We start from the raw sequence: 13,316 nt of genomic DNA, 5'->3' as shown, positions 1-13,316 counted from the left end.
GTTGCCATCTAACTCAGAATAGTCTATTTCAGTATGTGCCCTTTGGCAGTGATGCTGGCATTAATGATGATGATGCATCACACAGCTAAGCAGGATTCTCAAGACTGAGCCAAATAGTCATAGTAAGAGGATCAAAGGCAAGCAAACCTGCCTTTAGGTAATTACCCTTGACCACCTCTCTCTTTCCATGCCCTGCTCTCACTGAATGCATCGGTGAGCACAACAAAGACACTTAATGCAGATAATTACTTCCCCTCGTCTCTACCTGTCTCTCTTTCCCTTTCTTCATCCCCAACTTCCTCCCTGTCTGTTCTCTATCACTTTTTCTCTTCCTCCCCCCTCTCAATTATCCCTTTCTTCCCTCTAATTCTCTCCCTGCCCCATCTATTTCTCCCATCTCTTGGTCTATCGCCCCCTCCCTGCCTGTCTCAGATGAAGTGATTAATCTTGTCCTTTCCGCTACCTGTAGTCCCTCTGACCTTATGAAAAGGCAGAGCCCCCCCTTCTTAACAATGGATGTGCTGTTCTGACGGAGACAGGCAGAGAGAGAGAGAGATACCCTGCAGACTGTGAGGAGGCTCGGAAGTTCACCTGTACCCTAGAGAGAGACACAAAGCTTCTGTCATGGTTGAGATTTGAGGAGATAACTCCCTACAACTTGTGTATCTGCCTTCACACTCAAACATACACACACGTATTTATTTAAATTTTGTCATTTGGCAGACACATTTATCCAAATAGACTTACACTGTGCATCCATGTAAATACCCAGTTGTTAATTACTTTGATAGTTTGCTAATTGGCATCATCATCATCAATCCCTGTCCATATTACATCACATAACTGTAGTGCGAAGCCAATATGTGTGCTGGTCTGAAGAACAGGAACCAACAGCTAGAGATAATGACACTTCTGTAATACTTCCATGGAGGTGAAGCAGTGGTTTTAAGTTCAAAGGAGCAGCAGATGATGCCAAAAGATATAGTCATCGGTAGAATAAACATCAGAATGGAAGCAATTAGAAATAAGAGACACTTGTATGTAACATCTGCATTGCCTTGTGTTGCACTCATCATGAAAATGCGTTTTTGTAAAATTATATTAACTAAGACAGGTACATAAAATGTAGCTGTTCTCTCCAGTTGGAAGTACAAAGGAGGGAGTGTGCATAAACATGCAACTATATTTGAGTTTAAATGGCAATAATAAAAAAAGTTTATGTTATCCTAACATTTTTCGTACATGTACCCAACAATGCAGCAACAGCCTACTATTATTTTCAAACACCCATAAAAATGTGGTTAGCTTAGGGGATTTCAGTGATTAATGAAGTACAATCAGGTCTGCTTGTTGTAGCTGGACTGGTTGTTGTTCTTCTTAGTTGGCATTGAAGGCGCTTCTCTCTCTCCCCTCTTTCTCTTCCTAATCTTTCCTTTACACAGCTGTTTATTTGTTCTGCAGCAGACGCCTTATCTCTTACATTAGTACCACAGCACACAGCACTGCCATTATTCCATTAACACCAAAGGGCTCTTTAACAGTGCGGCATGCCGCCATGTCTTTGTGTTTCTTAATGGGCCGCAGAATGTTGAGTTACACAAGCCCTTCATGGGGAACCCATCCAGAATGCCCTGTCTGAATGTCTGGGTGAAAGGGCTTTTGCAATAACCAAAATAATCAACAACTGCACCACATATGGGAAATTCCCAGCCCTCAAAGCAGAGCTGTGTCTTAGCTTGGCAGCGACGTGCCACTGGTTTGGCTGGCATAGTGTTCATGCCGTAAGTGCTTGAAGGATTAATTTTCACTACCACAGTTGATAGTAATTCAGATTGCTGATTCTGGCTAATAAGACAATAGTCTTTGTTTTGCAAGTTGACATAGTTCCACTTTATAAGTAATTCCCTGAGGACAAATGTACAGTTAATTTGTCTAATATATAAAATAAACTGACACTAAGACACACAAATGTATATATATATAGATCAGAATTTACCAATTTTTCAGATAGCAGAAAACCTAATAATTGAAACTAACAAATTTACAAAAAAAGATGCTGTGCTCTGTTCACGTTTATTTTTACACACTCGGTTCCACTAATGATAATGTTGTAAAATAATGAGAATGCTTTAAAGTGAAAATGTTTTTGGTTTGAGGCTCCACAAAACCTGGAAATGTATGTATAAAAATGTATGTTGCATACAGCTGCTCCGGGACTGCGGCAATAATGTGTATACATGTGTTACAATCTCAACATCTATAACTAAAGTGGCATGTTGCTATGAACAACACAAACTACCATACTGCTTTTGTTTCGCTGCCAAGTTAGTATACTGTGTAAAGCACTTGCAAGTGCATATAAATGAGCATGCAAACATAAACTAGATTTTCACTGATGACTGTATTTAACAGAACTGTTTACTAGCCTGTTGTGTGACTCATTGTGGGTATATCACAGCAAGATGGAAAACAGTTTTATGAGTTTAAAGTTGAGCACAACGTGCCAAAGTTACTCACGTGGAACGACTAACTCAACCCATTCGTATGGACACAACAAAATCTGTTTTAAAAAACATTACATAGACTTGTAATACAAGTGTATGCACTTGTATTACATACACTTACATAAAGACAGACACACCACTGACAATCGTCAGACAGAGTGTAAGAGAGAAAAACTGGGAAGATAAAGAAGGTGTAATTATAAAGCACTGAAGCATTCAGGGAACGATATTTATGACATGAAAGCTTTTGACATGTGGCCTCTCTCTCACTGGAGGCCCTGCAAAAAATGGATGGACCGGGCCATACCAGCTGCTGCCCACTTCTTTACGTTGGCCTCCAAACTCTAAGTGAAACCTCAGAAGATTATGTCATGCCTTATTTGGTCAAGACACACTACAAAGATCCACCAAACCACCAAATCACAACCATGGTCCACTTCTAAAACTACAGTGGGCATGCTGAATAACAGAACTCAGCAAGATGTTAAAGGGGTAAAACCTTGAACGGTAATTTAATATTTTAAGTTTCAGGATTTTTGAGTTTGATGATTCATAGAATAGCTGGACCTATACTGTGGCTCACGTCATACAGCTACATCAGACAGAACAGTCAGATATGGAGAGTATATCTCCTTTTAATTCAAATTGTGTCTGAAATACAAGAATTAGTTTGTAGTTAACATTTTTTGCATGCCATAAAGTCGTACTTACAACTCTCTTTACAGGATTAAAACTATATTCACATATGTAGGCATCTAAAGCTTTCCAGGTAGAGTAAGCTATGTGAGTAAATGTTGGAAGCTGTATTTAAAACCAACAGAGGGCAGGGAGCACACTGTGTTAAATCCACACACCTGGCCTTGATGGATTTAAAGAGGGTGTAAACGTGGATGCATCCTGTTGCCTCAAAGAGTGGATGTGTATCTCAGTATGTGTGCATTGCATCACCAAAGCACCTGAAGGCCAATGCACTCATGTCGTGATTTGTGTGATCTGTACAATGCTGCTAAAATCTAAAAAGTGTCATTTACGTATACTTCACTGATCAGATCACCTGAGAGAAAGAGAAGTTGAAGAGGCAAGACACAAATCAGCTTTAAATGTTCGATTTTGTAATCTCTGCTGTCTTAAATGCTTAAATGCAGTGATCAAGTGTTTTCCTCAATTTCCACCCGAATCAAGATACACATACAATTTAGGGGGTGGGGTGGTCAGTCTAGAGAAAATACTGACTGACACAATACCTTTCCTGAAACTTTTGAGCCTAACTAAAGCAGCAATTCTCAGCTAAAATATCAGGCTGAACTACCACTGAACCAGCACTGGCGCCTTCGACCCTGCGAGCCTGCCAATGCCAACTTCATGAGATGGCAATCTGGCCCTATCATCTCCGCACTGTGCCCAGTACTCACAGAAGCACCAGCGCTTTACTCACATGGCTGTGTTGCTGGCATGGCAATAGGAAGCTTTGGAAGACAGTGAAATAAAAAGAGAAAGAGAGAATTCAGAAGCAGCCAGCTGATGTAGTGAATACCAGATAGGTTAGGCTTTCTACTAAATCAAGCTTTATGAACACATACATAAACAAACACAAATTAAAACTGTATACAGGCTTAAAAAAGCTATTTTACAAGATTTTCCTACTGTTTTATTAGCAGCAGTGATAAAGATGTGGAGACTGTACCATTTCATTCCTCTGCTGTGACTACAGCTTGGAACACACCCACACACACTGAATTTCACTAAGCAAATAGGTAAGAACCTCCCATTGAATAATTACTGCATGGATGATTATTTTTCAGCTGCCAACAAGTTATTTAAACCTGACTGATGCAGTGAGTAGCTTCTGATTTCGTAATCAACCATGTCAGAAGACACATCCTGTGGTTGTGGAAAAGACGTTAATCTGTGTCATAAGGGTCAAAATATTGGCATGAATAAAGTAAAGAAAACATGTAAGACAAACCTACTAAAACTGGGTTAAAATGTGCAGTGGAAGAAGGTCATGTGGTCTGATGAGTCCAGATTTACCCTGTTCCAGAGTGATGTGTGCATCAGGGTAAGAAGAGAGGCAGGTGAAGTAATGCACTCATCATGTCTAATGCCTACTGTACAAGCCTGTGGGGGCAGTGCTATGATCTGGGGTTGCTGCATTTGGTCAGTTCTAGGTTCAGCAACTTTATGTGCCTAAAGAATGAGGTCTGACTACCTGAATATACTAAATGACCAGGTTATTCCAACAATAGATTTTTTCTTCCCTGATGGCAAAGGCAAATTCCAAGATGACAATCCCAGGACACACTCAAATTGTAAAAGAGGGGTTCAGGGATCATGACACATCATTTTCACACATTGATTGGCCAGACCTTAACCCCATTTAGAATCTTTGAGATGTGCTGGAGAAAAGTTTGAGCAGGGGCCTGACTCTCCCATCATCAATACAAGATCTTGGCAAAAAATGAATGCAAATCTGGACGGGAATAAATGTTGTGACATTGCCACAGCGAATGAGTACTGTAATCAAAGCTAAAAGCAGTACAACAAAATGTTAGAGTGTGTGACTGATTTTTTGGACAGGCAGTGTATATGCGACAACATAATCTTTTTTTTATTGGCAAAATAATATGATTAGTTGGCTCATTTTGCAACAGCTCTGCATCCATATCTAATGTATTTCCTTTTTATTGTCATCCATTTTTCCAGTCATGCCTACAAATAACTGATCTGGGCTAAAAATAATGCCAGACTCTCATAAAGAGCTAAATCTTAAATTACACTGCCGGCATGACATGTATGAAGGGTCTCTGCTCCTCTATTTTCTGACAGTTGTGTGTACCAAGTGTGACAGGGCTGTTTTACAGGCCTACCTGATGATCCTACACACACCACCTGCTGATGCAGCCATGATGTCAGCCCAAAACTATCACAAACATGTCCAACCCTGCTGCCTCTCCCTGTCTTTCCTCTCCCTTTCTCCTTTTCATGTGTTCATGGTATAGTGATTAATTGACAGCTGCTGTCAATTAACCTAAGCTTATTTTTTCCTCAACTTTCTCTAAGTTGTTTTCCTCATGTTGACCATCTAGATCACATTTTCAGCACTCATAAATTTCACACATTCCAAATGCCCATTTCCTCTATTGTTTGTTGCCCCAGGGCAGGAAAAAGCAGGCTCTTCCTCCACTTAGAGGGAAAAGGGCTGGGGCTGAATCAGGTGCTGACAGGACTAAGCCTCTACCTCTCTGATGTGTCTACAGGGGACGTGTCATCAGAATGAAAGAAAGAGACAGACAAGAGAAAGAGAGGAAGACATATTCTCTTCCTCACCCAGCCTGCAGAAATAAAAAAAGACATTCAACACTCACATATATTGTATACAGATTTAATAACGATACAGGTGCCAAGAATTGTGCCTCTCTCTTTTCCCTCCCTTTCTCACTCTCTCACTCAGATACGCAAACACACACCTATCCTGACACGTTGCTAAACATCACAAAATATGCCGCTATCCGCAGGCATGTCCCCTCATTCCTCCATTACCTTGCAGAGAACAGGCACTAGAACAAGGTAAGCATTTTAGAAGCAGATTGGGACACAAGTTGTCCTTTGTTGGGGTTTAAACCTAGCAGGTGTTTACACAACACAGTACATTATACATGCATGCTCAAACACAAACATGTACTGTGCACACAGAAATTATGACAGAGAAAACTCAGAAAGTCTAAAGCCCTAAGGAAGAATGAGGGATGGATGAGTAGATGACAAAATGGAGAGGAGTGTACTTTCACAAGTGCTAAAGGCTAAAACTGAACACTGTACTCGTGTGTAGGTGCAGTGCTCTGGGCAGTGAGGTAATAGGTGCACTGAGTGCATGTAGGGGAGAGAAATAGTTAGACATTCAATACCTGACATCTGACTGATGTAAGGCTTCCCTGCTGTAAACAGACAGCTTCATCAGACACACAGCCTGCAGACCTGGACAGTGTTGAGCAACCTACTAGGATCTTGTGTATAAAGTGGTAACACCATGGAATGTGCTAATGTTAGCAACTTGCTAACAGGAAACCTCATTTAGCACCAATGTATAACTTGCTTGGATGTCTTTAGATACAATGAGATTAAGATTTTCCTACTCTTAACTGAGAGCATTAGTATATAACATAATACACATATAATATATATTTTAATAATTATATGTATGTAGTATGTATTAGGTGAGTTTGCAATGTATAACCATGCTAATGGAAATCCAGCAAAATAGATGGACTAAAATCTGCAACACAACTCCATGGGATGTCCCATATCGAAGTTTATCCAGCATGGAAATAGCCTGAGCGCCTCTAATCTAAATGAAACTCAACCAGAGTGACACCAATAAACCAATGAGGAGGTCATGGGAGAATTGACACACTATAACAAGACTGTTGTCTGTGCTTGTGCACTGGAACCTATCAAAGTAGCATAGACAAAGCAGACGGGATGTATACAAAAGGAGGCCATGGGCTAACCAAGGCTATTCTGTAGGGCACTGGGCTGCTCTGTCCCTGGCTAATGCGTGATGGTCACTGTGTGGGTTCTACTTAGGGCTTGGCTGAGCTATAAAGGCACATCATGTTCTCACAGCAAGGGCAAATACTTTTTAGGATGTTACTGTCATGCACACTGGCACATTTATCCATCACATTTACTCACATGAAGTGAAGCGTGACACTGTCCCTGCACACAGTAACAATCTAAATAACTCCCTGCCCATATATTATTGAACACATACACAGGTGTCCCAGTTTAAAAGTGTTAACAGTTAAGACTTTGAACACACTTTCCATTTTGTTGGCAAACATGGACGTAAGATTGAGATGATTCACTACTTCTCCCACTATGGACATATGATCCAATTGCTGGATCCAAAGGCCAGAGACCAGTTTCTCTTTTTTTTTTCCTGTTTATAGCAAGACAAACACGTGCATGAACACTTACTCTCGTACCAATTTCTTAGGCATTCATTTTCAGACAGCTTTCACTTATATATGCACATACATGCTGCATTGTATGTGAACAGGAACATACTTCTACACATGTGCACAGACACAGACATGTATCCACACATGCAAACACACACAGACACATAGACACATGCACATTGATGGTATAAGCAGCTGAAGAGGCAGGAATGAATCATAGCTAGCTGGAAAACTATCTTCCATAGACTCTGGGGTACATTTTTAAGGGAATACAGAGTTCTAAAAAGTCTCTAGACACTAACACTACTACATGAGTCACTACTTTGTGCAGAATTACATAGAGAAATAGATGAAGTGAAGGATGGAGAAAGATGACAGGGGGCGGAAGAGGCAACAGGGGACAGGTTGAAACACAGCAGAGGGTATGAGAGAGGACAAAACTTTCCAACCACTCCACAGTTCTAAGTGTAACTGTGTTTTTGTGCATGTGTGCTTTTGTTGATGTGAATATATGAGTGCATTCATCTGCACTGACTTGCATAATTTGAACCTTCTACAAATGATAGATTTGTGTGTGCGCCCTGTGGTTTTCTTAGGCGTAAAGGTGAAGTTGTCTGAGCTTAGACGAAGATGTGATGTGCTGGGGGAGGTGAGGTTGTTGATCTGTTAGTCCTCTGTACGTAGATGATGGTGGGGATGGTCGAGGTTCAGTCAGGCCTTCAGCTCTCCTGTGGAGAGTGACCTCATCGCCTGGCCCCGGGCATTGTGGCAGCGGCACAAAGCCATGCAGGGGACAGAGAGAGAAGACTACACATGAAGTTGTGGGGGAGGGGGTGGATGTGAGAGTGGATGTAGATGTGAATGAGTCTGCATGACTGAGAGTGGGAGAAAGACAGGAAGAGAAAGAGAGAGAAAGAACGTAATGAAGTCTAAAAATGGGAAAAAGAAGACCACCAGGCTGTCAGGAAGAACGGGGATGAGAACACACAGAGAGTCAATGAGGGAATGAGTAAGACAGGAAACACAAACACACACGCAAATAAACACACTAAACAACACACAACAGAAACCTGTTAATTTGTTCATGCTGCCGACTGCTGTTATTGCATCTCACAGGATGTCAGGAAAAGGCGCACAAATAATCGTAAAGCCAACCCACTTACTGTAGACACAAGTCTTCAACAGTCATTCTGATATCACGAGAAAAAGAAACGTGGGTGGGAGAAGACTCACAAACAGCCATCCCCTCTCACTACATCCTGTTTCCCCTGCTCAGTTCACTGCAGGAAAAGGGTGTCTGCAGGTGGTCAGTGTGCAATTGTGTATGTCCACATTTGGCATATAATTTGTATTTACATGTATATGAATATTGACAGTTCCAGTCAGAACAAGTATGTCTCGCTGCAAGAAGCACTGACTCCCTACAAGAAGCAATATCTGTATTATCTCTGTGTGGCAAAAACACCCTCTAGGGGCTGATATGTGGTAATAACACACACTAAGTGTCAATGTCTCCATATGAATATCAATATACATATATGTTCTACCAAACACATACTGTTCGACTCCCTGACTTGACCCATTCATTAGAAACAGAGGTTCAGTATCACTTTCATTGATGTTGATATGTTTCAAATGAGCGAGTTATCAGATAGAATGATGAGAGCTGTGTTCATCTGATAGGCTTACACAACACCCTCTCACATTGCACCCTCTGTGTTGTCTTGTCCCTTCACACAATCCTTAAATAAACTTCCACTGGAACACAAGACGACACAGCTCTTTCTCAGGCAGTTTGTGTGTCTATCCATTTACTTTTTATTGTTTATTTAAGTTATCTGGTCTTTGCTGATTTATTTATTATTTGTGCACCTCCTTAGGCAGACACACACACACACACACACACAGGCAAAAACTGCTGGTATACTAAAGATGTTCCCCATCCATCGGCAGGGGCTAGTCAGGAAGGTGCAGAGGTCAGAGTTTAGAGGTCAGAGGTCAACTAATCGGTCACTTCATCAACTCATTACTCTGCTTGTTAATTAGAGGATTAAAGCAGGCAGGATGAGGTAAGCGTCACCTCTTTACTATCCCTTTCCCCCCTTTGAATATCCGCAAAATGTTTTGTCTCATATTGATTACTGGCTTACTTTAAACACTATGGAATACTTTCTGTTTTTTGAGGTTCTGATTCTTTGCATATCAAAGATCAAGTACTGTTTGCTTGATTTACAATTAGGTCATGACCTGAGAGGATTTAACAACTCCTGTAGCCAGATGTTATTTTAGAACTTTACAAACTTTGCCAAGATAGCTGAAGCAATGGGATAAACAGGGGTTCCCCGTGCCTGTCGGACTATTTATGTGGTTATACAGAGAGCAGGGCCTCTCTTGTCTGTACTGTCCTCAGGAGAGTGTTTTGTGGTATGAAGTCATTAGACTAATGCAGGCACAGAGAAGAAGACGACCTGATGAGCATATATATATGTGTCTATTTGTGTGTGTTTTGATTATGTCAAGAGAAAAATTGAGGCATCTCTAACAGATTTCCCAGAGGTCTCTTCTTCTGCAATTAATCTCTCTCTGAATGTGACCTCAAAGAATTGCTCCAACATGTGTGACTTCCTGCCTTGACCATACTGTTGTTCTCCACATAAATAAGTGGTATATTATCAAGGTCATCTATCCTGGTGTGCAGAATCTGACAAAACCATTTACAATATACACTGTACAGTTATCAGTGGTCTTATTTCATATCAACTCAATAGGAAGTTAGATAACAGTAGGAACTAAAAGAATGTGTTTAAACAGGCGATAGCGCTTCTAATACCCACATTAAAAGGCTAGTTCTCAAATGGTATTTAACAGTAGGAAGTGGTGGGAAGATATGCTGGCAAATCACATCATAGGGCACACCTGGACAAACAGATTATATATGTATGCACATGTGTGTAATCACGTACACACACAAACCTGAATACTTGACAGCTGGGCCAAGACCAGATATCCAAATTGGTGCAAAAGAGTGTGACCTGATTCATTTTGTTATCAACTACATTTTGTTATCAAAACCTTTAATCTGAAAACTATCATCTAAGTGCTGTAAGTTAGCTGAAACCAAAACAGAATAATCAGACATCCAGATGGAAAGCTGAGATAATAGTTTCAGTCGATATGTTAACAACTACTGCATGGTTCCAATGTTGAGACAGGTGGTTGCAGGCTGATTTGGGTGTTAGCAAAGCAGGCTCAGCACAATGTGAAATCAAACACCTGTTCCTATCTTATCTTATGTGCGTGTGTGTCTGTTTGTGTGGACGTATTATAATGAGGTCATTATTGCAGCTAATGGGTGGTAAATAAGGAGTCCACCCTATGGTCCAGTGGGAGCCACACCATGGCAGAGGTTCAGACGTCAGTTAAGAGACGGCGAAGAAACAAATGTACATAATGTCTCCTAATGGTACAGAATGTGCTCATTCCCTCTTTTTCAGCAAAACAAAATATTCCTATTATTGCACTGTATGTACGCATCATAAATAACATGTGTTTTGATCTCTTTAATCCTGTATCCACCTCAGCTTCACTAGTGTTTTGTTAAAATTTGGAACGCAAAATATGTTTCGCTTCCAGGCAGCTGGGGAAAGATGGACTACACACACACAACTAGTGCAGCTTAAAAACTTTGAGCCCATAAAGTTTGACATATGGAATGGTGTATTAATCAAAGACTATACACTCCCAGCAGACACACACACTCTGACACACACACATGAGAAGGTCCTGTGTGTGTGTGTGTGTGTGTGTGTGTGTGTGTGTGTGTGTGTGTGTGTGTGTGTGTGTGTGTGTGTGTGTGTGTGGCAGCAGCTTCAAGCAGGAAGGAAGGAAGAGTAAAAGCAGTAAGGTTTTCAAACCATAAAGAATACCAACCACACGAATTATCTACTGTACTGTATTTATACAGGTATTTGAGGCCTAAATGTTGGAATTACTGCAATCTAATCTAATCCCCGTCTTGTTGACACACACAGACTTTATTCATTTTGACTGATATGTGTCAGATAAATAAGAATGATTAACACAATAAGTCCATCCCCTACAGATAATGGCGAATTAACTAAACTAACCAAGAAATTCCAACGTTATAAATTTATGAAATGTGTTGTTGAATGTTTGTTCGCATGATTGTTTGTGATTTGATTTCAATCAAAAAGCAGGGTTGTCAACGAGTCTGTGTTTAAGATAGGTCAAAATGCGCTGCTTACAGAGTTAATACAGTCAGTAACAAAAAAAAACTAGATAAATTATGAACAACAAGAGACAGGGCGATAGAGGATTAGAGAGCAACAAAAAAGAGAGAAGAGCCTTAGAGAGAAGAGGAAACAAAGAGGTCTTCAATGTTTTCATGGTCATTACTAAAGGGGATGATAACATAATATAGTGCTAATGGGGGAACAAATTGTGTGGTGTTCAGCTTACATAACTGTTGAGTGACTAATCACACAAGATGTTTCCTTGACACAAACACACACAGACACAGACACACACACACACACACAGAGCCTCTATTTTTTCCCTCCCTCAGTCTGTCTCACACACATTACTCTCAAAGAAAAATATCACTTCTATGAATTTATCCAGTCAATTATTGAATAAATAGAAAATAGTATAGTCCAGTTGCAAAGATCTGTCAACTCAAATGATGCATGTTTTGATGCTGATGTCAAAAACAGGCCCATACCAAGAGCAATGGTCAACTGTCACTACCTTTTCAGCCAAACGACCAGCTGTTTGCAGAGCGACAATCAGTGAGAAAAATGGAAGGTGTAACACGCAGAGAGAGGGCCATGTAGTCAGACGGCATCTGCTAATGTGCGTCAGAGCTTGACAGTTCTGGCACATCTATAGAACCCGACGCACTTCATACAGTGACTTTGTCAATGCCAACAACAGAAGGCATCAACAAGCAGAAATTAATACCCTCAAGCTGAGTTTAGCTTTATTATATTTTTCGTCTCCAGCAATAAATGGAATAATGATGATCATTGTATATTATCAAGTTTGGTGAACTTTAACACTGCGAGCATGTAGCATAAGCTGCAGTGTCTAAGTCATATACAAAGGCCTCTCATAGCTGTGTGCAGTTTTCATTAATGATGGAGGACCACATTTGGCAAACAGGCTCTAGGTGCATCAACAGCAATAGCCAGCCATCCAGCACCATCAGCTGGAAGTCACAAGTGAGGCACAACAGAAGCGAGAGAGTGAAAAATAAAGACTTAGGGGAATAAGGCTAAGCCAACTAACTGTCATGTCCCTGCATGCATAATCAAATAAGGAGGTTTTCACTAGCTAAGAGCCTTCAGTGCTGCTAACTGCATGTTCACCCGCAACAAATTCCTGTGTTAATGGTTGATGCAAGCTGTATGTAGCGAAACAGCAAACATGACAGCCAGTCGATTAAACTCTACATCATGCATGGTTTCATGGGCTGACAACACAACCATTTCATAGCTTAGCATGCCAAGAAGCCTTGAGTACATTAAATCCTGACAGTTTATGGTCTACTGCCACTTATTATTGCAGTGTAACTTTAATCTGACACCCAAATGCACGTTTTTTCCGAATGTCCAGTTCTATCACACGTTGCATTTTGCTCAGAGCTGCTTCAGAGGGACTGACATGCAATCAGAGTCCTTCGTGCCTGTCCCAGGCTGTAGGGTAAATTGTCAGTTGACGAAAGACTAGAAAGAGTGTGTTTTGGGTTTGGTCTGTGGAAGCTTTAGCCAACAGGAAAGCTCCGGTGTTTTCCTCTTCATGGGGCATAATGGATTCTCCCCGCCAATGAAAC

The 13,316-nt window shown here is 40.8% G+C and overlaps 1 protein-coding gene across 3 annotated transcripts in view; it reads right to left on the bottom strand.

Annotated features, from left to right (window-relative positions):
• Nucleotides 1–13,316, bottom strand: part of prkar1b (protein kinase, cAMP-dependent, regulatory, type I, beta) — a 54,022-nt gene that overhangs the window by 24,124 nt on the left and 16,582 nt on the right. The window lies entirely within an intron of this gene.

Source organism: Anabas testudineus, chromosome 8 (genome assembly GCF_900324465.2).
Source record: "Anabas testudineus chromosome 8, fAnaTes1.2, whole genome shotgun sequence".
In the NCBI taxonomy this organism is placed as follows: Eukaryota; Metazoa; Chordata; class Actinopteri; order Anabantiformes; family Anabantidae; genus Anabas; species Anabas testudineus.
Note: the sequence above shows the minus strand (reverse complement) of the source record. Positions and strands in the feature narration are given on the sequence as shown.